Source organism: Amblyomma americanum, chromosome 11, assembly GCF_052857255.1.
Source record: "Amblyomma americanum isolate KBUSLIRL-KWMA chromosome 11, ASM5285725v1, whole genome shotgun sequence".
Classification (NCBI taxonomy): Eukaryota; Metazoa; Arthropoda; class Arachnida; order Ixodida; family Ixodidae; genus Amblyomma; species Amblyomma americanum.
The window spans coordinates 56,577,260-56,600,248 of NC_135507.1; positions in this window are offsets into that span (position 1 = coordinate 56,577,260).

Sequence of the window (22,989 nt, forward strand, 5' to 3'; positions counted from 1 at the left end):
ACAATAGCTTTTCCGGCCCTCCGACTTCGCTCATCACAGCTATCTTGTACTGGCCCTGTGCCTGCATGGCCTCCGATTTCCACAACTTCATCAACCAATGCCACCGAATACACCTGCCGCGACGGCCTCGGCATTCCATATCCAAGACTACCCACCCTTCATACAGCTTTCACGCCATCAGCGCAGCGCTCATTGCTTTTACTCCGACCATACATCATGACGACCATCTGAGGGCTTCGGTTCCTAGATCCACCATCTGGTTATTCATCGCGCCCTACCATGATAAAGTCCATTGAAGCGCCTTCTTTGGACCGGCCCCTCCCTGTGTGCTACCGGTGCGCGTCGCTAGTAACATTTCCCGAAGCTGCCGTCTCCGCCCGTCATCGCGATACCACTATCTGGCGCCATTCGGTCTCCCGCGCTCCGATCTCACTCTGGCACTACGACATCAACCGCATCGGTTCCTGTACACCATTCCCCATTACCACAGTGTCGCTCCCCACCACCCTTGCTGTAAAACTAACTAGCGTGCCCTATAGAGGTGTGGTCGCTGTACAATGTGCGCTGCAACCCGACATTCCTCCACCTGTCAGCATGTTAAAGAACAAAGTTCAAATGCTTGTTGAAGATGTCTCTATGACTGCGTTGGTTATGAGTTCCTGTCATACCGCTTCTGTCATGAGTTAATTTCTTTCATGAGTCATGACATGAGTCATGAGCTGTGTCATGAGTTATGGAACACCTCTACGTTTCCAGCTACATCCTTAATGTCGTGAAATCCCACACCTATTTCTTTATCCACTAATCCACGATAGCGCGGTATGTGCCCGGAATTTTGTACTACTTACGCCTTACCTGTCTTAATTTCACTAAGCTCTATGACGTGCCCTTTATTGCTTGCTAATTCTTCAAACAATGCTGCTTGCTAGCCTCACAGGATTATGTTCTTGCGTGAAACGTTGCCGGGTTGTTTCTGATGATGGCCTCAACAATATCGCTATATGACTTCAACGCTGTCACTGCGCGCTTTAGGAGACGACAAATCTTGAGAAACCGCCTGCAGCGGTCCCCACCCCTGTGCAATGGGAGGCCCTCCGAGGAGCGCTGGCGGCACGTGACTAGGTTCAATCCGAAGGTGGATTACCGTGTATACTGATGGGAGGGGGGGGCTTACCATGATGAAGACAGCAGATGAAAATGGTTATCTCCGAAGATTGTACAGCAGGCTTGCTCCTACGTGAGCAGCCTGGTTTCTTCTTCTGCTACGCTCCCTTATGTGTGCCACTTCATCCCATTCGCGTCTCACCTCGCTTTTCCCGCTTAGTGGCAGCCCATTTTGTTGTTGCCATATCATTGCATTTCTTAGAGCCAAAACACCTTGTGCTGCTCCGCTGATACATTCCATGTTGCGTTTCTTTATACTCGTTTCTTTGTCCTAGAATAACTCGACTTTTTAGGCTCATTATGTGTGTTTCACTCATCGGGCTAGACCATGGCTCGCGAATCCCGGCTCCAGTTAGGTAAGGCTTTGATCTTTTGTCCAACGTGAGTTATAACTCTATTACTGGTGTTCCCCACTGGTGTTGCGAATTGCTCTTGGCCTTTAATGTCGCCTCCTTTATGCTGAACTATGTCAGGAACTTTAAAATCATGTTACGGTACTCGCAGTTAGCAGTGAAAGATGAGCTGTCCGTGCATGCACCATCAGACCTGGCTTCATTACGGGAAACGTGCCAAGAGTTTTCCAATTTTTTAGCCTGCTCGTATTTCATAAGATTTATAAGCCTGCTTCCTCAGCTAGCACCCTTTGCATACATTTTTGGAGAAGGCAACTTTCACTGGATGAAGTGTCACCTAACCGGCACTCTGCTCAAACCTCGCCTCCTGGCCGTGGTATAGGCACCTGGCATAGAGATCGTGAACAGCGGCTAATTTTCCAGTGTCAAACGTTGAGAGGCGCTTAAAAAGAATATCTCTTTCTTTTATGAATTAGTGGAGTACGAAAAGGAAATGGCAATTTTCGAGTGCACTCGGCTCACGCATCTACTAACTGTCACGACATTGAGACGTACAGCGTGGCTGCTAGAACCAATCAACGTTTTGCTAAGTGCTTTCAGAAAGAAGTGTAGCCGCGTACTGCATCATCCCCATTAAAGACGAGTTTTGAGTTAAAACAAACCGCGGTCAGTGACGGTCTGCTTCAGCTTCTACACTGCTTGCAAGAGACGCATGGCAGAGGCAAAGCACAACGCTACCCATTTGCCGAGCATGTTTTTGCCCAGCCCTTACAGACTAAGCATCGAGCGGAAAAAAGATGGCACTCTGTAATACTCAAGATCACATCAAAGATATTAATAAGAATTTCTAGACGATGCTGGTGGCTTTCATAGAGAATCTTAGCGGGAATCCAGGTTTTGGCCTTCGTCACAAACATAATGGTAACTCGGGTTTCTGGCTTTACCGCGGCAGTATAGAGTCTCGGTAGCGAGCGTCGGCTCCATACCGCGCGTGCTATCTCTGACATAACTGATTTGCCTTCTCCGTGGTGTTCTAGATACACTCATGATCAAGATCATTCTTGCCTCCTGAACAGCACACTGAAGGAGGCTAGAGGGAACCTTGACTTTTTCCGCCTAGAATAACTGCAACCAACGCAAAGCAAGGCAACCGCAAGGGCTCTCTGTTGGCTAGAGAGTGCTCCGTCGCATCCACTCGGTGATGCGGCTGATGAGCATTGAGGCTCACTTCCTCCATGATGGAGCGGCACTTACCTGGCAGCAAAGCGTGCGTCTAGAATATTGTAACCACTTCGTAATGCGCTAGGCGGCCGAGCAACCAGGCGCGTCAACATGGCCGACCTCAGAATGGGCCACAATAATTCACCAACCACTTAAGCTCATCTGAGTGGCCTCCAGGCGAATGGCACGTTTCTGGGGAACAAGAGCGGTGACTTGCACGGTCACTTTGACTGTTACCCAGGTGGGACTTTCCTAAATCGCAAGACACTTGCAATCGCGCTGTGACGACCCCATATACTGCACGGAACCACACGGGACGCAGAGCCAGACACCGTTGGACTACGTTGAGAACAAATATATTGTAAGCGCACTGTGAGATCCCCCCAACCCCTCCCCACCTGACCCCACATCCTCTTCCGGACCTCTTCCGGGCGTAACACAGAGCAGCACTGAACTCCCAAAGATAAACCCAGAAACCAAGCCTCTTCTTTTAGTCCACACTGAGGACAAAAACGTTACCATATTTACAAAGGAGCTGCCACTTTCTGCGCGATCAAAAAGGGAGGAGAGGATATAGCGAAAAGAAGCCAAGTATCTTAAGAACAGTGCATGCTCTCCTGCAAAGGTACTACTTTATGGAAACTTTAAGGAAACATAACTGGCAACTCCAGCATGAGGAGCCAAACCGCAAAACAGGACGTGAATGATGCAGGCGACAACGCAGGGCGGTACTGAAAACTGAACATTTATTGAAAAAACAACAGAGCTTATACGGATTAGTTGCACGTGTAATCTGGCAAACAATCGTAAAATGAAGTTGTAACATGAGGAAGCAGTTCAATGGCAATCATGACGAAAACAATCGGTACGTCGAAGGGGAGGAATCCGAGCAGGGTTGACACAACTAACCTGCGGAAAACCAAACAAAACAACGTAGTCAAACACTGACAGAAACTTTAATTATTTCTGAAAAATAGACACAGGAACGAGCTGACACTCTTATTTGGCACTGATCGCAGGATGGCGACAGCCTCGACAATTTCCCATTCCATCCACCCACTTCTTCTTCATATGATCTCTGTGCAATTCAGCTTATTATAGCAATCTTTGCAACTGCGACACCGAACGGGCAGGGCAGATCCTCCCGGCCTGCTCAAGGAACGCGCATGTTCTTGCAAACGAATGTTTAAACATCTGCCAGTTTGGGGGATATAAAATACCAGAGAGCATGCAAGAGCATGCGCGTTCCTTGAGTAGGCCCAGAGGACCTGACCTGCGCGTTTGCTGTCGCAGTTGTAAAAACTCCTAAGCTAAATTGCACAGAGATCATAGGAAGAAGGAAGGTACACTTGGAAAGGGAAATTGCCGAGTCTATTGCCATCCTTAGATCGGAGCCCGATATGTGTGTCAGCATGTCTTCTGTGTATTTTTCATAAATAATCAGCGTTGGTGCGAGTGTTTAACTAAGTTATTTTTATTTGGTGTTGTGCAGGTTAGTTTTGTCATCCTTGCTCGGTTCCTTTCCCTTCGACGTACCGATCGTTTTTGTCATGGTCGGCGTTGTACTGTTTTCTCATGTTTCATCCTCATTTTACGATTGTTTGCCAGATTACACGCACGACTGATCCATATAAGCTCTGTTGTTTTTTCAATAAATGTTCGGTTGTCAGTACCGCCCTGTGTTGTCGCCTGCCTCAATCCAACCCTGTTTTGCGGTTTTGCTCTTCACGATGTTCTACCAACTGTTCTACAACCAAGTCCTCCTAAGTGGCAATTCAAGTGTCGTAGCTCAGGACTATGAGGATGTTATTAGTTGCAATATAATGCAGAGTTAAACATTTGTTAACTTCGCCTGGTAGATGCCATTACTCTGATTCAGCTTTCTTAGCTGATATCGGAATAACCGTGTTCTACCGGCTAGGTCTGTGCTATTTAGTGACTTCTGGAACTCGGCGGTGCTCGTGGCAGGGGACTTCCCCAGGTGTTGCCTGCGCGGAAGCATTGCGCGCTTCATCTTCCAATAATGTATGAAATAGATCAGGTGGCGTTCCTGCCGTAACCGCTGGCGCTTGCCGGACAAATGCAGGAGAGGACGTTTTCTGCGGACTATCTGCACGCTCTGTCTGATTGCCCACCCCGTCTAAATCTTAGATTTCACTTCGCTTATTTGTTGAAGACAAACCTGGTGCCAACTTCAGGTGGTTTGCATGCATTGTGATCAGGCGTTGGTTCACGTCTCTGATTTTGAAGGTTACTGGAGAAAGCTTCTCGATAACCTTACATGGTCCTCTGCACTTCGTCTGGAGCTTTCTAGCTAACCCTGTCTGCACTTGGCAATTTTTGATGTACAAGGTGCCTCCCACTTGGAACGGCACAGCTCTGGCACCGCCATCGTGCATCTCTTCCTTCTCTTCTCCGCATTCAATATTGTCTTCCTTGCAATTTTTTTTTGCAGCCTGCAATTGCGATTCGAGTCACACCTTACAGTCGGCCAGTTAGGCGTATGGGACGCGAGAGTGAGAATCTGGAAATTCACTGCGCTGATCTGGGTCTCTGCCGTATAGGAGGAAGAATGACGTTTCACCCGTGCGTTCGTGCGCAGTGGAATTATATGCAAACATCGCACAGGAAAGCTACAAGTCCCAGTCATGCTGGTAACACGAGACAAAACGCGATAGAAATCCGGTAATAGATTCGTTTAGTCCCTCCACCGTGTTGTTGCAAGCAGGATGGTATGGTGTTGTCTGCTTCTTATTTTTATTAAGCAACTCTCATACTCTCCTCATTAGTTGCGACACGAAGTTGGTTCCTTGGTCTCTTAAGAGCTGCCTAGGGGTACATGTCAGAGCACGATCTGTGCGACAAAAGTTCGAGAAACCGTGTCTGCTTTTTGATCTCGGATCGACACCCGTTCCGCGTATTTTGAAAGGGGATCTACAAATACTAGTATGACCTGTTTCCAGAAGTGGTTGTGAGCAACTGGTCGACTATGTACATACTAGTCCGCTCCAAGGAAGCGAAACCTCAGGGAACATCTGAATTGATGCTGTCCTGCTGCCCTTGGGTGTTTTTCTCTTTAGACGGAAATCACACTTTGCGCAGTATTCCCAAACGTCACATCGCAAGCCACTCCAGAAGTAGAACCGTTCCACTCCAGCCGGCGCAAGGCGCGTCGTGAAACACACAAAGAACCCTTTCTGTCCACAACCTAGGTATGACGGCCCTTTCCCAAGTGGTTGTCTCTGGTCTTCCTTTTCTCGTTGGCCGCGTCCACCGGTACAGCGTTCCGTCTTTACCAATGAAGCAGTCTAATTGCTTAGGGTTAGACGATTTTCCCTCTATGCTTGCGATGATTTGCTTGGTGTCGGGATATTTGCGCTGCTCATCGCATAACTCGGCAGTGTCAATTACAGTGACAAAATTGCGTACAGCTGCGACGATGGCTTGCCGGCTCAGCGCTTCAGCGTTCATGTGTGCTGTGCCTGACATATGTTTCACCTCAAAGGAATATTCTCGCAGCTGTAGATTTCATCTATTCAGCCGCGGGTTAATGACTCTCATCACCCATTTCAGAGGATTGCAGGCTGTGATTAACTTGAACTGCCGGGCGTAAATGTAGCACCTGAAGTACACTGCCCAAACACACGCGAGGCACTCCCTTTGAACCGTGTGAAAATTGATTTCGCTAAGCAAGATCACCTCTCAGCCTGTGTCTATCAGCCATTCTAGGCAGCAACCATTTATTCTGTAGCGCACAACATGGCAAGCCTCATCGGTAACACAAACCACCAGCGCTTCATTATCCCCTGTTGTGTTTAATAGTTTTCTGACACAGCACGTGCATCCTCTGTACAGTCTTGCCTGGGACAAGTCTCAAGCCCTTCATTTTGAGGCTCACCTCAAGCGCGCATTTGGGCAGAACCTCCCAATCTGTCCTCGACTCCGGCAAGCGAAGCAAACGATCTCCTCAAAATGACTCATGCCGCGGATGAATCTTTGTGGCGGTCTGCCGTTCAAAACGAACGGGCACTGTTGAGTTTCTGTTTAATCCCCGCGTTCCACGTGATGCGCTAGCACCCCTTATAATTGGTCTGGCCACTCTATCAAGAGAGCAAACTTGGCGTTCTGCTGCTCTGTTGCTTGGACGACGCATACTCTCTCTGTGCTCAAATTTAGCTCCTCATATTGCTCCCCATCGCTTGGCCTGCGCGGCAGCACGCACCGACAAACAGGGTCTCGGAAACCGTTCACAGATAGGGCGGCCTTTCCTGTTTCAAAAGCTCCTCCGTGAATTTCTATCTTAGCGGGTCCCCTTCCTTTGTTTCTTAGCGTTTCGCATGCTAGGCGCTGAAGTCGCGACGCAAACGCTCGCAAATCCTCTCCTACCAGCTGTCCGGTCTTGCGGAACTTCTGCAAACGCATGGGATGGGGTTCAGTATCGAAGTACGCGACCGCGAGCTCCTTGAATTCGGAAAATGATTTTGAGGACTGAACCTTTTCGTCTCGCCATGAAAAGTCATGAGCAGCTCCCGCCGTCTTGCACCTTCCCATTAACTGCAGTTGCGAATCGAACCATCCTCCTAGTTTCTTCTAGCATGGATAAGAAATTTGTGAGGGGAGCCTGTAAATGTCGCAATAACGCTTCATAATGCCAACATGCCTGCTCCGAGTGATGGCTGTGGAGTGGGAGCTGTTTCAGATATCGAAATTTTGTGCGCTAATGTCCTTCGGTGCCTCAAGCTTGTCACATGGTTGTAAAAACCACACAGTCTGTCCCGCAATGTCCCTTGGATTAAAATTTTGAAGTCTTGAATATCGCTACATTCTGAGAAGCTTTGTTTTTGAGGCTCTACTTCTGCCACCACGTGTGACGACATGTGACGAAATTTCGTTTCGTCAAACATTTTCTCGCATTGAACACTAATGCAAATTTCTACTTGTTTCACCCTTGGAGCACACTTTGGAATAAGTTGACGACCTCTTCACAATATATGGTGGATTATACACATATAATTCCACTACTTCTCGTAATGCAGCTCAAAATTTTGCGAGCACTCTGTGATGACAGAAACGTATTTACACTTGTAAGGTCGTCATGTGCTGCATCCTGCTCTGGTCTCTTTTGCTTGTATCTCTTTTTGCATTTAAGCCTCTGAGGACGCGTCGCCGGGAAACCAGGCGTCTTTGCAGGAAACTTTTGTTTGTCTTTTGTTTGTGGTTCGCAGTGGCGTTCTGTACAGTTGCACCCCCGAGCCGCGTGGCCGGGACGGCGCGCGCCTCCGTGGGGGGTACTTCAGTTTGTCTTTTTTTCTCGGTGGGAGCGATGTCCGGACGCCTTAGGCGGCACGGTCCGCGCGTTCATCACCCGGCTTTTGATGTGTTTGTTTCCGCGGATGAACTCCGACTTCGCGTGGAGTAAGCATGAGTGTACTAGTGATTGTGTCAAGTCTTTTCGCACTGACATGGCAGTCACCAGCTGTCTCTATAGACGGCGCTTAATTCGCGCATTATTTAGCGCACGGGGCTCCGGACGCCTTCGACAAACCACACCGTGCGCGTCGGTAAGGTGGCTGTGTTTGCGTTTTTCTTTGCCGTACCTCGGAGCCACTGGTCGTAAATTTGCGCTTCTCCGCGGGAATGGATTTCCTGGCATGCCGGACCGGGGCCCAGACGCGTCGGCATCCCAGTCCCGTCGGCTATACATGCATTCCCCGAAATCGTGGGACAGTGACTTTGGGAATGTGGGAGTGCCGAAAGAATAATTACTTCTTTGGATGAAACCCTGCGACGGCCGCGAGCTCTGAGCGGGATGGCAGTTGAGGTCGGAGCTCGGTAGGCAACGAACTTCTTCCGGTATGCTCGCATAGGACGACGGACTGTGCTTAGTCCAAGGGCGGCCCAGCTCAGTTCATCTGTATCTATGCTGCTCTCATCATTTTAACTGCACTGCACTTTTTATTGTTGCAATGAAGTGTGTAACTAAATCAGTTTTCTCAGTTACTCCGGAAAATTCCTGAGGTTTATGTGGCGAATCAGGGAAACAGAGCCTACGAAGAAGAAAGAAGAACCAGAAACAACAAGTGAATAAGGAGAAGAAGCAGTCACTGACCATAGTCGAAAAAAGAAAGACGTTTCGAAACCCGTACGGGTTTCTTGTTCACAGTGAGCAGGACAAGAGCGGTGGCGAATTTATATCCGGAGAATGTGACGTAAAGATCGGGCGTAGATGCCTGGCATGGGGCCAGCGTTCTTGTTTAATGTTGCTTGAGATGTTTGGATGAATAGCGATTCCAGCAGAAGGCGCGTCGTCAGGTTTCTTTCCTTAGATAAGATGGAGGCATTTCCCCAGTCAATCTGGTGGCCAGTGTCGTGTGCATGACCCGCCAGCGCATTTGTGGCATGCTTTTTGTTTTTCACATCACGTTGGTGGTCCTTTATGCGTCTTGAGAACTTCCCTGTCTCACCGATGTAGGCATGATTGCTGTTCAGGCATGGTATTTTGTAGACGACTCCTGGAAACTGCTCATTTGGTAGTCGGTCTTTCACATTCATTAGCTGATTCCGCAGCTTGCTGACAGGCATGTGGGCCACGCGTAAGTCGTATTTTGAGAACACACGAGACAACGCTTCGCTGATACCAGGCATGTATGGAATGCCTGCTCGTGTTCGATATGTCCTACAATCAGTGGTAGCTGGATGTGCAGCTCGTTCTTGTACCTTTGATATGAAGCGGCTCGGATAACCGTTGGCTGACAGTTCTTCGTGCACTCTTTTTAACTCCTTTTCTTGATCTTCTCGACTTTTGCAGACACGTGTCGCACGTTTGGTCAGTGATGTGACGACGGAGGCTTTGTGCGCAACTGGATGATTTGAGTGAAAATTTAAGTACTGGGCGGTGTGCGTAGGCTTTCTGTACACAGAGAACGAAAGGCGATTGTCCCTCCGCTCTACCAGGACATCCAAGAAGGGAATGCGGTTTTCTTGCTCAAACTCGGCCGTGAACTTCAAGCTTGGTTCGACACTGTTTAGTTCATGTAGAAACCGCGACGCGTCCTCTTTCCTTAATATGCAAAAACAGTCGTCGACATACCGGTAGAAGACCTTGGGTGCTGGAGTGAAAGCATTCAATACCTTGTCCTCTAGTGCTTCCATGACGAGGTTTGCTGTGGTGACCGATATGGAAGCGCCCATCGCAGTGCCTTGGGTCTGTCTGTAGAACTTTGAATTAAAGGAAAAATACGTATTGCTTAGGCAGAACCGTAGCAGTGTGCTCAGCTCTGGAACGTCGAAGGGCGTACGACTTGCCAGATTGCGGTCCTTCTCCAACGCTTCCTCGCACGTGGAAACGGCTAGGTCAACCGGGACACTGGTGAAGAGTGCCGTGACGTCGAAGGAGACCATTACGTCCTCTGCGTCCAATTCCAAGTCATGCAGTTTCTGAACAAAATTTGAAGAGTTCCCGATGTACGTCCTAGTCTTTCCGGATAAAGGGCTGAACACTTCGTGCAGGTACCCCGAAAGTCGATACAGTGGCGACCTTGTGAAGTCCACTATCGGACGTAGGGGGACTCCAGGCTTGTGGATCTTCGGTAGACCGTATATAGCAGGAGCCGAACCATTTGTGCATAGGAGGCGGTAGTAAAGTTTCTTGTTATCCGGGGGCACGAGCTTAAATAGGCCAGCCAGCAGTTCTTGCAATTTTGTTTGCAATCTGGCCGTAGGATCGCGTGGTACAGACAAGTAGGTGCCGTCGTTCAGTAAACCGATCATCTTGTCATTGTATTCACTGCGGTTGAGCAGGACGGTAGCATTCCCTTTGTCTGCCGGTAAGATGGCAATCTCCGGGTTCCTTCTGAGGTCGCGTATGGCTCGTTTCTCAGCCACAGAGAAGAGGGGCTTATGCCGCCACTTCGAGAGAACGCCAATGGCGCGAGTGCGGGCTTCATCTCGGACGTTCATAGGTAGCAGGCTTACCGCACGCTCAACCGCACAGATTACCTTTTTCTTTTCTGGTGGGCGATCTGTATTAAAGCTCAAACCGCGGCAGAGGACAGAGGTTTCAGCTGCGCTTGGCTTGTAGGAGGAGAGGTTCACCACAACCTGTCTTTTGTTCTCTTTCTTTGGAATCCGAAGAGCGTCAATCTTCTTCTCATGCGATGCCTTGCAATGCCGTTCTCTTACTGCTGCCGTGTAGTTGGCGTGCAGTTGTACGTCCGGAAAGCGCTCTTGGACAATGTATTCGAGCTGTCTCCGCGCGAAAAACGAGTCGGTCTCGAGGCGCTTTATCTTCGGCCGGCATTCCTGAACACGTGCAAGTACCAGTTTTCTTTCGGCGTGTTGAATGATCTGGTGGCCCCAGACGGAGTGGACGGGAGTTTTGAGACGGAGAGACTTGGGTAACAGGTTCTCCCACCTGCATGTCAGGTTGAAGTCTAGATGGGTCTTGAAGGCTGCGACTCTTGAAGTTAGTGAAACAAAGCGACGTATCTTGGTGACCACATCTTGTCCGTAAATGCTCCGAAAGTTCATGTAGTCAAGAGTTCGACGGAATCCGTCTGGTCAGGCATGGTGATGCAATGAAGTGAAGTAGCAGTCACTGACCATAGTCGAAAAAAGAAAGACGTTTCGAAACCCGTACGGGTTTCTTGTTCACAGTGGGCAGGACAAGAGCGGTGGCGAATTTATATCCGGAGAATGTGACGTAAAGATCGGGCGTAGATGCCTGGCATGGGGCCAGCGTTCTTGTTTAATGTTGCTTGTGATGTTTGGATGAATAGCGATTCCAGCAGAAGGCGCGTCGTCAGGTTTCTTTCCTTAGATAAGATGGAGGCATTTCCCCAGTCAATCTGGTGGCCAGTGTCGTGTGCATGACCCGCCAGCGCATTTGTGGCATGCTTTTTGTTTTTCACATCACGTTGGTGGTCCTTTATGCGTCTTGAGAACTTCCCTGTCTCACCGATGTAGGCATGATTGCAGTTCAGGCATGGTATTTTGTAGACGACTCCTGGAAACTGCTCATTTGGTAGTCGGTCTTTCACATTCTATAGCTGATTCCGCAGCTTGCTGACAGGCATGTGGGCCACGCGTAAGTCGTATTTTGAGAACACACGAGACAACGCTTCGCTGATACCATGCCTGACCAGACGGATTTCCGTCGAACTCTTGACTACAAGGAGAAGAAGAGAGAAAAAAGCGAAGAAGAGCAATGCCTTAAGAGGGCGACGAAGAAGAAGAAGAAGAGCAATAAAAATTTTACTGGCGCAGCCGGCGACAGGATCACTGTTCCCTGTCAGACTTCGGCGACCTTCAACCCTTTCCAGAACGAAGACGACCGGGACGATGGACCATGCCTGAGTAACGTCTCCGCCGGAAGAGGACAGCAGCATAAGTCCACCAGCATTGCGGCCAACGGACCGAGCCAGCAGTGCTAAACGCGTCAACGGAAAGGCAGATCAGTGCTGAGCAACCGTCGTCGCAGCAGCCGTCGACTCCTAACGCAGAGGTCGACGGGAGGAACAACCGGTTGTTAGTGTGCCAAGGGAACGACAGATCAGCGCTGCCGCACTAGCGTGACAGCAGCCGCAGAGTTCCAGCTCAACAGATCGAGCAGAGTTGACACAAGCGGCACATCGGCCGCTGACGTACTAGCGGTGTGCTTTCGCGTTTGCCGAGCCTCACATCAAGCGGCGGCGATGGAAAGCAAAGGACGGGGACAGTGCCTAAAATCGGCCTGAGGGCGAGACCCAACCGCATCAGACGCGGGTGTCGGGGACGACAGGGCATGCTACACCTGTAGCAAGGTGAGTGGTTCTGCTGGTCCTCGGAACCCATTGACGTGGAGCTAAGGCGTTAAGTTGAGTTACGGGTATTTTGCATGATACTGCGTAGCGGGGCAGTGGTGGCAAATATGAGTACAGACGATACTGCGAATCACAGCACAGATTTGAGTGTGGATTGAGTGACGGGAACAGAAAGCGCGACGGGAGCAGCGAAGGGGGCAGGTGACGCCGCCGATTCAAATGCGGCCATGCGGCGGCTGCAGACGGAGTTAGAGTTGAGGAAGACCACGCTACTTATCAAGTGTGAAAGAACCCGGCAGTTGGAACTGCAAACCGGTTCACCGCACTGCTCGCAGGCGGGTGGGCAGCAAACGCGCGAAGAGACGCTGGCGCATTTCTGTAAACGTCTAATGAGTTTGCTTACTCTCATTCCGACAGCTCCGGAAGTACCGGTATAGCTTGAGGGAATCGAGGGCATGTTTCACTGCTATAAGGTGCTGTAAAATGTTAAAAGCCATTTACTTTTGCCTCTGATAAGCGGAAGAATTCCCCACCTTTTCTTGAAGCTCTCTACCGAAGAGCTCGACAGCTACGATGGGGTCAAATAGACCATTCTGTCCGAGCTCCGACTTTCCCCAGGTAACTACCTCAGGCAGTTACGTAGTGCTCTGCCAGCGCGAAACGAGACCTGGCAACACTTCGCGCCGCGAGTTCAGAGCTACCATGCTTTTTGCGCGTCGGCGCGGAGAATTAAGACGCTCGACGACCTGGTTGCCCTGAACGTGGCAGATCAAATGAAGCAGCCGTTGAGCACCGAGTTATACAAATATGTCAAGCGAGAGCAAGGAGACCTCTCTGTGAAGCCTCACTATATAGCGAAGCTTGTGGAGGCGTTCGAGGATTGTGAGGGAAGAGGCTCGGGAAAAAAGCAAATTTTCTTGGCCAAAAGCCCCTTCGCGGCCCACCAACCGGCACCTTCGCAAACGGCTGCTCCAGCTTCGCGGGAAAGGCTGCATACTTCGAAGCCCTCGGAATGCTTTATTTGCAATGGCCCCCATTTGACGCGGTCATACCCTAAAAACCAGGGAAATGGCAACACGCAGAGGAAGAGCGTAAACAGGATAGCTCAAGGAAAACATGACGCCGCTGACAGCTACGGCGACATGTACGTATAGATAAGGCCGGGCAGAGGGCTACCGTGAAGAGTCAGTCCGGTGCATAGCCTCCGAAGACGGAATGACTGGCCTTTCTAGAGTACGCCGACTTGAGGTGCGGCTAGGTGGTTCTGAGGGCGCTGACACCGGCGCTGAAATAACGGTGATTATAGAGGGCGCTATGCCTAGCAGCCTGATGGAGGAGGTAGGAAACGTCACGCTTGTTGCCGCATTTTGTGCTAAAGTGGTAGCGAGACGAGCCAGGGTGCCACTCAGCTTAGCTGCAGGTCGGGATCGGCATGTTAAAGAAAGCGCCTCACTGCTATGCGCCGTGATGCAGGAGCAGGCGTCCAAAGAGCCGACTGCTTGCTTTCCGCCAAGGATTGGCACATGCTAGAATAGGCGCGAAGCAACGCTTATGAGTTCACCGACCAGAGCATAGGGGTGGTCGACACACGGGACGCAGATAGCTGAGGGCAGGAAAAACCTGTCTTCGGCAAACGCCGAGACAGATGATAGAACGGAGGAGGTACTCGTGGCCGCGAGCGAGATGCTCCCCGAGGAAACAAGAGAATGAGGTATTCCATAATGCGGAGCGGTAGGACGAGAGCCTGGCGGAAGCCTGGCGTCTGGCCAGTCACGGAATGTTCGTGCGGGATGGGCTGCTCTACCACACGGACAAAATTGCCGGCATACTCTACGAGCAGCTGCCGAGGGAAAGGAGAAATGATTCTGGCGCATGAGTACTCGTGGGGAGGGCACCTCGGGAAGAGGAAAACAGAATTAAAATGAGCTTCCTCTGGTCAGGACTCAATGCGGATATCAACGAGCATTGTCGGACCTGTCATGAATGTCAAATGAGGTCCGACTGCCGAACAACAGACCGAGTCCCTATCACATCGCTCACGCGGCCTAGTTACCCCATTCAGGTGGCGAACGTCGATGTGGTCGGATCGCTGCGTCCCCCATCAGCAAGGGGACACAAATATGCCATTTGCGTCACTGACCTGCACACACGATTGCCAGAGGTCCTGTGCCGAAGATCGCTTACAACAAGCAAAACGTGTGACGCGCTCCTCGAGATTTTCTCACGCACTGGCGTAGCAGAGACGATATGCAGTGATCAGGGCAATAATTTTGCAGCGCAGATGACGCAACTGTTCTGTGAGAAAGTCGGCAGCTCGCCGCGGTTCTCTACGGTGGAGCATGCTGAGAGCAACGGTTCCACAGGAAGATGGAACCGCGTTTTCAAAAACATGCTGTGTCATGTAATCGACAAGGGCAGGCGTAAATGGGACAAATGCGTACCTTTCCTGCTCTGGGCATAGCGGGATGTGCCGCATGACACGATGGTAGTTTCTCCATTCCAAATGCTATGCGGTAGACGCCCGACCGCACCCCTGTCTATACTACCGAAAACATGGGCTGGAGAGATAGATAATCCCAACACGTTGAGAGAACCGGCAGCCCGGTACTTGGAGAAACTGCGGGGCCGATTGCAAGCTGCGGCTGAAGTGGCGGGTCTGACCGCCACCAAGAAGCAGGGAGCATATTCCACGCACTACAACCGCCATGCGCAAACAATAACATTCAACATCGGCGATGAGGTTTCGCACGAAGAGCCATGGAAAGCTCGACGCGAGATGGTGCGGCCCCTATAAGGTAAGTTCGAAACCCCGCCAAAATTTCTACTAAATAAGAATGGAAGGCGACAAACGGAATGTTGTCCATACCAACCATCTTCGCCCCTATCATGCACGAGTAGGCACACAAGAGTTATTTTGGTGAGGATACTGAGTTCAGAGAAGTTGAGTGTGCTCCACGGTCTGAAGAGCAGCTCAGCAGCGGTCTGCCAGTCAGCGCGACCCGGCATTTGACTGCAACCAGATCTGCAGACACGCGAGCTGGTTGTATCATACAGAGATGTGTTTCTGAGGCTGCCACGAAGGGCCCGCATCGGAGAACATATAATAATGGGGAGGGCTACAGCCTGAAAAAGTGCTATGCATATCGCATACCAGAGCTCCACAAAAAGGAGGTAGCCAGACAGGCGGATGATATTGCCACGAAAATTTGCAGTGTTTGTTCGTTTTTCAAATCTGCCGTCACCCCACTTTATCGCTTTCATTGCGACGGAAGACGCGACTAGATTTGTCTCGATTGATCGCAGCCAGGCTGAGCTGATTCTACGTTGTTCCGAAATGTTCTAGTAACTTTCCACGCTTTATTTAGAAAATTCGCTTTCAGCTTTAAAATGAGCACGGTCGACAGCGGCGGGCATTCTGTTCGATGACCGCCGAGAACGCTTGTCGCTTCGCTGCCGCCGAGTGATTCAGTCCTTTTTCGGTGCAGGTTAGCCCAATAAACAGTTTTCGTTTAGAAGACCCTTTTGTCCGACTTCATCACTGCTTCGACTGCCTTCACCACTACGTGACATCTGGTGGTGGTGCTGGGTAGCCTTCCATGTTCCAGACGGCCCCTTCAAGTCGCGAAGCCAGCCCTCAGCGCTTCGCACCCGAGGAGGACCCAGGAGCTCAGCGAGCCAGCCGGCGTCTCCAGGAAGAGGACCCTGAGTTCGGGAAACTGCCGGACCGCACCAGACAGCGAAAAGACGCTGCTACAAGCACCGCCACCTCGCTGAAGATGTCGACACCGATCATACTGCAGCAGCTGCGGATGCCGCCAACTTTCAATGGATCCCTAGGCAAAGGCCCTGAAGAATGGTCGGACTAATTTGAGAGCGTGGCGTCAATCAACAAGTGGGATGATGCGGCAAAAATTGGACACGTGTTTTTCTCATTGGATAGATCCGCACGCACGTGGTACGAAAACTACGAGTCGTCCCTTACGACATGGGAGCTATTCAAGAGAGAACTATTGAAGGTATTCACCAGTGTCATGAGGAAAGAGCCGAACGACTCCACGAGTCCAGGATCCAGCTTCCGAATGAGCCCGTCCATGATTACTTCGATGAGATGAAGCGCCTATTTCGCCGCGCCGACCCCGAGATGACCGAGGAAAAGAAGTTCAGTTTTTAATGCGCGGCGTAAAAGAACAACTCTTTGGTAGCTTCGTTCGCCAGCCGCCAAAAACAGACGAGGAATTCATGCAAGAAGCCTGCACGATTGAGAAGACCCTCGACATCAGAGCTCGGCAGTACAATCGCCCTTCCTCTGCCTGTGCAATCCGTTCGGACACGACGGCCACCACCAGCGACAGCTTGCGGGAAGTTATTAGCGAAATCTTCCGAGAGGAGCTACGCCGATTACTGCCTTCCTCCTCACAGCCACAAGCATCGACTCTGATGGTTGTGGTACGGGAAGAAGTGCAACAGGCACTTGGCACCCCGACGGCCACAGAACACCAGGCCATGACCTACGCCGCTGCAGTAAGGACTGCTCAGCCCCAACGACAACCCCCACGTCCTCCCCAAGATGAGGCACTTGTTCCACAACGCCGCCTTCCAGCCCCCGCCCACCCAGACTATGACCGACGCTCAAGCCCCAGGAAATGTGACACCTGGAGGACTTCCGACAACCGGCCGTTGTGCTTCCATTGCGGTGAGGCCTGTCATAGTCTTCGTCACTGCCCGTACCGACGTATCAATCTTCGAGGATTTATCGTTAACGCCCCACCACCACGCTTCGGACAACGTCCGCAGGAAATCGACGAGTACCTGCGTCGAGAAGAGTACACGCCGAACCGCTTTTCGCGCTCACCATTGCCGTCAACCTCGCGCTTTGCGTCGCCACGCCGCAGCTACGCACCCGCGGTACGAGGAAGGTCTCCCAGCCCAAGTAGGGAAAACTAAAGGCAGCAACCTCTGGAGGTGAGGTTGCTCACGAGTGAAACGCCGAGTGTCCACCACCGACCACGCACCATGAAGACGCTGCACCCGCGACGCCGCATGAAGAACCTACACTCGCTGAACCGACGGCGCACAAATGACAACCCGACCACGACGCAAACTGCCTTCAAAACGACGCCGCCACCCAGAAGAGCTTCGACCACACGCCCCACCCGCGACTCGCATACGCGACGAAGCCGTGGCCCGACGCCGAGAGCGGCATGCAATGCAAGAGCCAAGACCTCCGAGTTAGAAGTGATTATCGACGGCCGGAAAGTTACCGCTCTAGTCGACACAAGAGCCGATTACTCGGTGGTGAATGGAACATTTGTTGCGCAGCTGAGAAAAGTCACAACGGCTAGGGACGGCCCACAAATTCGCTACGCGAAGGACCACCTCATTACGCCTTCAGGACGATGCACAGCGCGAGTGATTGTCATGTCAAAGGACGTACCTATCCTGTGGCCTTTATGCTACCGCAATGCTCCCGAGAAGTGATCCCGGGTTGTATTTTCTTAATGAGCACCAGTCGATCATCGACCTGCGATCCAAGCTGATCACGCTCTCGACGCACGAAGCCATCTCTTCTATGAAAACTCGGGAACCTCACGTTGCCCTGAGTGTCCTGGAGGAAGAAGTCAGCGTCCGACCCCGTTAAAGCGTTATCGTGACCGTAGACACCACGGAAGCCAATAACGCTCAAGCCATCATCGAGGGCAAAATGCGGTTGCTTCTAGACCGAGGAATCAGCATCGCAAGAGGCATCGCAATGGCCAGGCCGAAGTACTGCTGACTAATTTCAGCGACGAATACCGGCACATTAACAGAGGAACGACGATTGCTTTCTTAGACGAAATATCCGACGTACGAGAGTCCTTCGCCCTTTTTGTCCTCTCCGCAGAAGATTCGCCTGACCAAGAGAACTCGCCCATTTTGGACATCAACCCAGTCCAGCACCGGAACAGACAAGACCATATCCCCAACCTGCTTCAAAGCTACAGTGAGTGTTTTTCGACATCGCTGAAGGTGCGACAAACGCCAATTGCCAAGCATCGCATTATAACGGACCAACACGTCCGACCTCTCCGTCAAAGCCCCTAACGTGTGTCACCGCGAGAACGACAAGCCATCCGGGACAAGTCGAAGTGCTTCGCGACGACGTTATCCAGCCTTCAAACAGCCCATGGGCGGCACCGGTTGTTCTAGTGAGAAAGACGGCGCACTTCGATTCTGCGTGGATTACCGCCGCTTGAACAACATTACAAAGAAGGACGACTACTCCCTCCCTCGCATCGACGACACACTGGACCGCCTCTGCAACGCCAAATATTTCTCATCGATGGACGGCTACTGGCAAATTGAGGTCGACGAAAAAGTTCGCGAGAAGACAGCATTCATCACTCCGGATGGGCTGTTTGAGTTCCAACTGATGCCATTTCGTCTCTGTTCCACACCAGCGACGTTGCAACGAGTAATGGATACAGTGCTGGCATGCCTGAAGTGGCAAATTTGTCTGGTATTTTTAGATGACGTCGTTGTCTTCGCCTCGAACTTTGAAGAGCACCTCAAAAGACTTCGAACAGTACTAGATGCCATCAAGTACTAACGTTGAAACCAGAGAAATGCCACTTTGCCTACGAAGAGCTGCTGTTTCTAGGCCACATCGTTAGCAAGGAGGGAGTATGCCCAACCTGCAGAAAACAGCTGCTATTGAACAGTTTCCACTGCGGGGCGATAAGAAAGCAGCGCGCAGATTTCTCGGACTGTGCGCATATTACCGACGATTTGTGAAAAAATTTTCGCGCATCGCCGAGCCTCTGACCCAACTGACGAAGGCAGACTCTCCAGCCTGTCGCTTTTTTGAACGAGGACGGCGCCTAGGCCCAGGCTGCTTGCGTCGCTATGAACATTAGTATCTGCGTTTTCATCAAAATGCGCTAGGATCGGTGGGGTATAAATGACGCTGTAGTTCCTTGAATGCTTCTGCTTGCGGCGCTTGCCATTTAAAGTCATCGCATACGGTAGCCGTTCCCTTTCAAGGCCGAGGCTAACTATTCGACAACTGAGAATGAGTGCCTTGCCATCATCTGGGCTACGTCGAAATTCCGCCCCTACCTGTAAGGACGACCGTTCAAGGTGGTCAGCGATCACCACGCGCTGTGCTGGCTTGCAAATTTCAAGGGCCCCTCTGGGCGACTCGCTCGATGGAGTGTGCGTCTCCAGTAGTTTGACGTCACCGTCGTTTACAAGTCCGGGCGCAAGCACTCTGACGCCGATTGCCTCTATCGAGCCCCTGTAGATACACCGCCGCCAGACAACGATGAGGACGCCTTCCTGGGACCCATCAGCCCCAGCTGTTTTGCCCAGCAGCAACGCTCGGACCCCGACATAAAACGCCTCATCGAGTACCTGGAAGGCTAGGTTTCTCCACCCCTCGCTTCATTCAAGCCAGGACTGTCTTCCTTCTGTGTTCAGAATGAGATCCTCGTGAAAAATAACTTTGCAGCGAGCAAAACAGCCTACCTCCTTGTTGTACCTGCTTGTCTCCGCGAAGAAGTTCTACAGGCTTCACACGACGAGCCGACAGCTGGACATCTCGGGATTACCCGCACCCTCCGCCGCATTCAAGACAAGTATTACTGGCCCCGACTGTCTGCCGATGTCGCACACTATGTGAAAACCTGCCGAGATTGTCATCGACGAAAGACTCCTCCCACACTACCAGTAGAATTTCTGAACCCCATTGAACCTCCCTCAAGGCCCTTTTAGCAGATCGGCATGGACTTGCTTGGCCGTTTTCCAACGTCAACATCTGGAAATAAGTGGATCATCATAGCGGCCGACTACCTGACCCGCTACGCCGAGGCGAAAGGGCTACCGAACGGAACAGCAGCAGAAGTCGCCAAATTTTTCGTGGAGCGCATTCTTCTTCGATACGGCGCCCCCGAGGTGGTAATCACGGACAGAGGAGCAGCATTCACGGCGGAACTAACGCAAGCCATCCTGCGTTACAGCCAAACCAGCCAACGGAAGACAACTGCAGACCAACATCCGCAGACCAATGGACTGACCAAGCGCCTGAACAAAACCATCACCGATATGTTCGCCATGTATGTCGATGCCGAACGCAATACCTGGGATGTCATCCTGCCTTACGTTGTCTTCGCCTGTAACACCGCAGTACAGGAGACCACCCAGATTACGCCTTTCAGGCTCGTCCATGGCAGGGAGACCACGACCACGCTAGAGGCCATGCTGCTCAACGTTACAGAAGAGGACGTCGACGTTTCCGCCTACCTTCAACAGGCAGAAAAAGCTCAAAGGCTTGCTCGATTACGGATCAAAAGAAGACGGGAAAAAAGAAGGACGAACTAAAAAATCTTTTCTTTGGCTATGTGCCGTTGCGCTGGAATACTATGAACGTGAATCAAGAATAGAGAGTTTTAGTATAGCGTACGCAGACATACGCAAAGGCATAGCGTACGCTATAAAATAGCGTGCTGCGTACTGCGCATGCGCTAAACGCTTTTCCGAGCCGAGGTTTAGCGTACGTGCGCGTTAAGTACGCTATTTCTCGAATTTAGCGTGCGTGCTCTTGCGTACGCTAGGAAAAATAGCGTTGTCAAGATGGCGGCGCCCACGTCCCCCGCTTCGGAGAGAATTCGTCAATGTTGTTGGGTTTTAGGTATATTCTGTGCTTTAATTGGCACACGTGATAATCGCTTTGCCTTGCCTCGCCAACAGCATAAAGAAAGAGGGGTAAACTTGCCCAATTTTTGATTCTGTGTAACGATTCCGCAGCTCTTAACCCTAACAAGACAGAACCGACTGTGGATTGCCTTGCTTTGGATTCTTAAGGAAATGTAGTCACAGCCATGCCAAAAGTAACCGTTTCGGCGGTTAGCTGGTCCGTCTAGGCTAGCCACGAAGCCCGTCGCAGCAACGCTGCGTCGCAGTGCTCGTAGCACGTGTGTGCGTTGACATCGTGGTCGTACTTCTCAGATGGCAGCCACCGTGTTTACAGCGCATAGAGTCTGCATTGCTGTTCACGCTCGCGGATCATCACGGCTTCAATGTCGTCCCAGCTTAAAAATGCTAGGCAGTAGCGGTCCGAAAGGATGCTAGTACGCACCATGACGTTATTAAGAACCTCGCTCGGTTCGTTTACCTAAAAAAAGTCTGAACCCTACCTCCACTGTGCAGAGCACGAACCATTTGGCCATGCAACCGGCGTGATGCGACTTGGATAACCTTGGCCATGCCTTGGCTAAATAGAAAAAACAGTCACAACATATTTTCACAATTTAAATCCAGATGGCGCCACTGCAACCTACGCTATCGTTGCGTTCAGGTTGGCATACGATAAACTAAAAGTGGTCGTGCGACCTCCTCTGTTACCTCCCGCTTAATGCTTGCGTATAGCGTACGCAAGCGCTCACACGCTATACCAAAAGTCTCTAATACCAACTAGCCCAAGAATTGACTCTACGGATCAAAAATCAGCAGCGGTCTGATGCCAGACGCTACAATACACGAGGACGCAACGCGGAATACAAGCCAGGAGACCAAGTCTGGGTGTGGACGCCCATTCGCCGCCGTGGATTGAGTGAAAAGCTTTTGCGCCGCTATTTCGGCCCGTACAAGGTTCTTCGTCAGATAGGTGAACTGGATTATGAAGTCACCCAGACGCAATGACTGCATCCCAGCGACGCCGCGTGCGACCAGAATTTGTCCATATAGTCCGTCTGAAGCCGTATTATGCGCGCTAAAGGCCGCTGAATTTTCATGCTCTATTTTCGCAAGATCAATTTTTTTCTCTTACTAGTCGCATTATTTGTTTTAATGCATCGGGTCGATGCTTCTTCCAGAGGGGAGTAATGCCGCGAATATTTGCAGTGTTTGTTCGTTTACCATATCTGCCGCCACACCACTTTATCGCTTTGTTTGCGACGCAAGACGCGACTAGATTTATCTCGATTGATCGCAGCCAGGCAGAGCTAATTCTACGTTGTTTCGGAATATTCTAGTAACTTTGCACGCTTTATCTCAAAAGTTCGCTATCAGCTTTCAATTGAGCAAGGCTGACAGCGGCGGGCATTTTGTTCGACGGCCGCCGAGCACGCTTGTCGCTTCGCCGCCGCCGAGTGATTCAGTCCATTTTGGCTGCAAGTCAGCCCAATAAACAGTTTTCTTTTAGAAGACCCTTTTGTCCGTCTTCATCGATGCTTCGACTGCCGTCACCACTACGTGACAATATCCTAGATTTAGGTCTAATATATCCAGCCTCGAGTGCATTCGCCCACCCCGTCCTGTGTGTCACTAAGAAGGATGGCTTACTCGGGCTTTGTGTCGACTACAGGGTCTTAAACGCGGCAACCGTAGACGACGCTTTCCCTATGGCACGTCAACAGGAACTACTCTTTCACGTGGGTGGTGCGGCATTCATTACCCTAATAGACCTCGAACGAGGA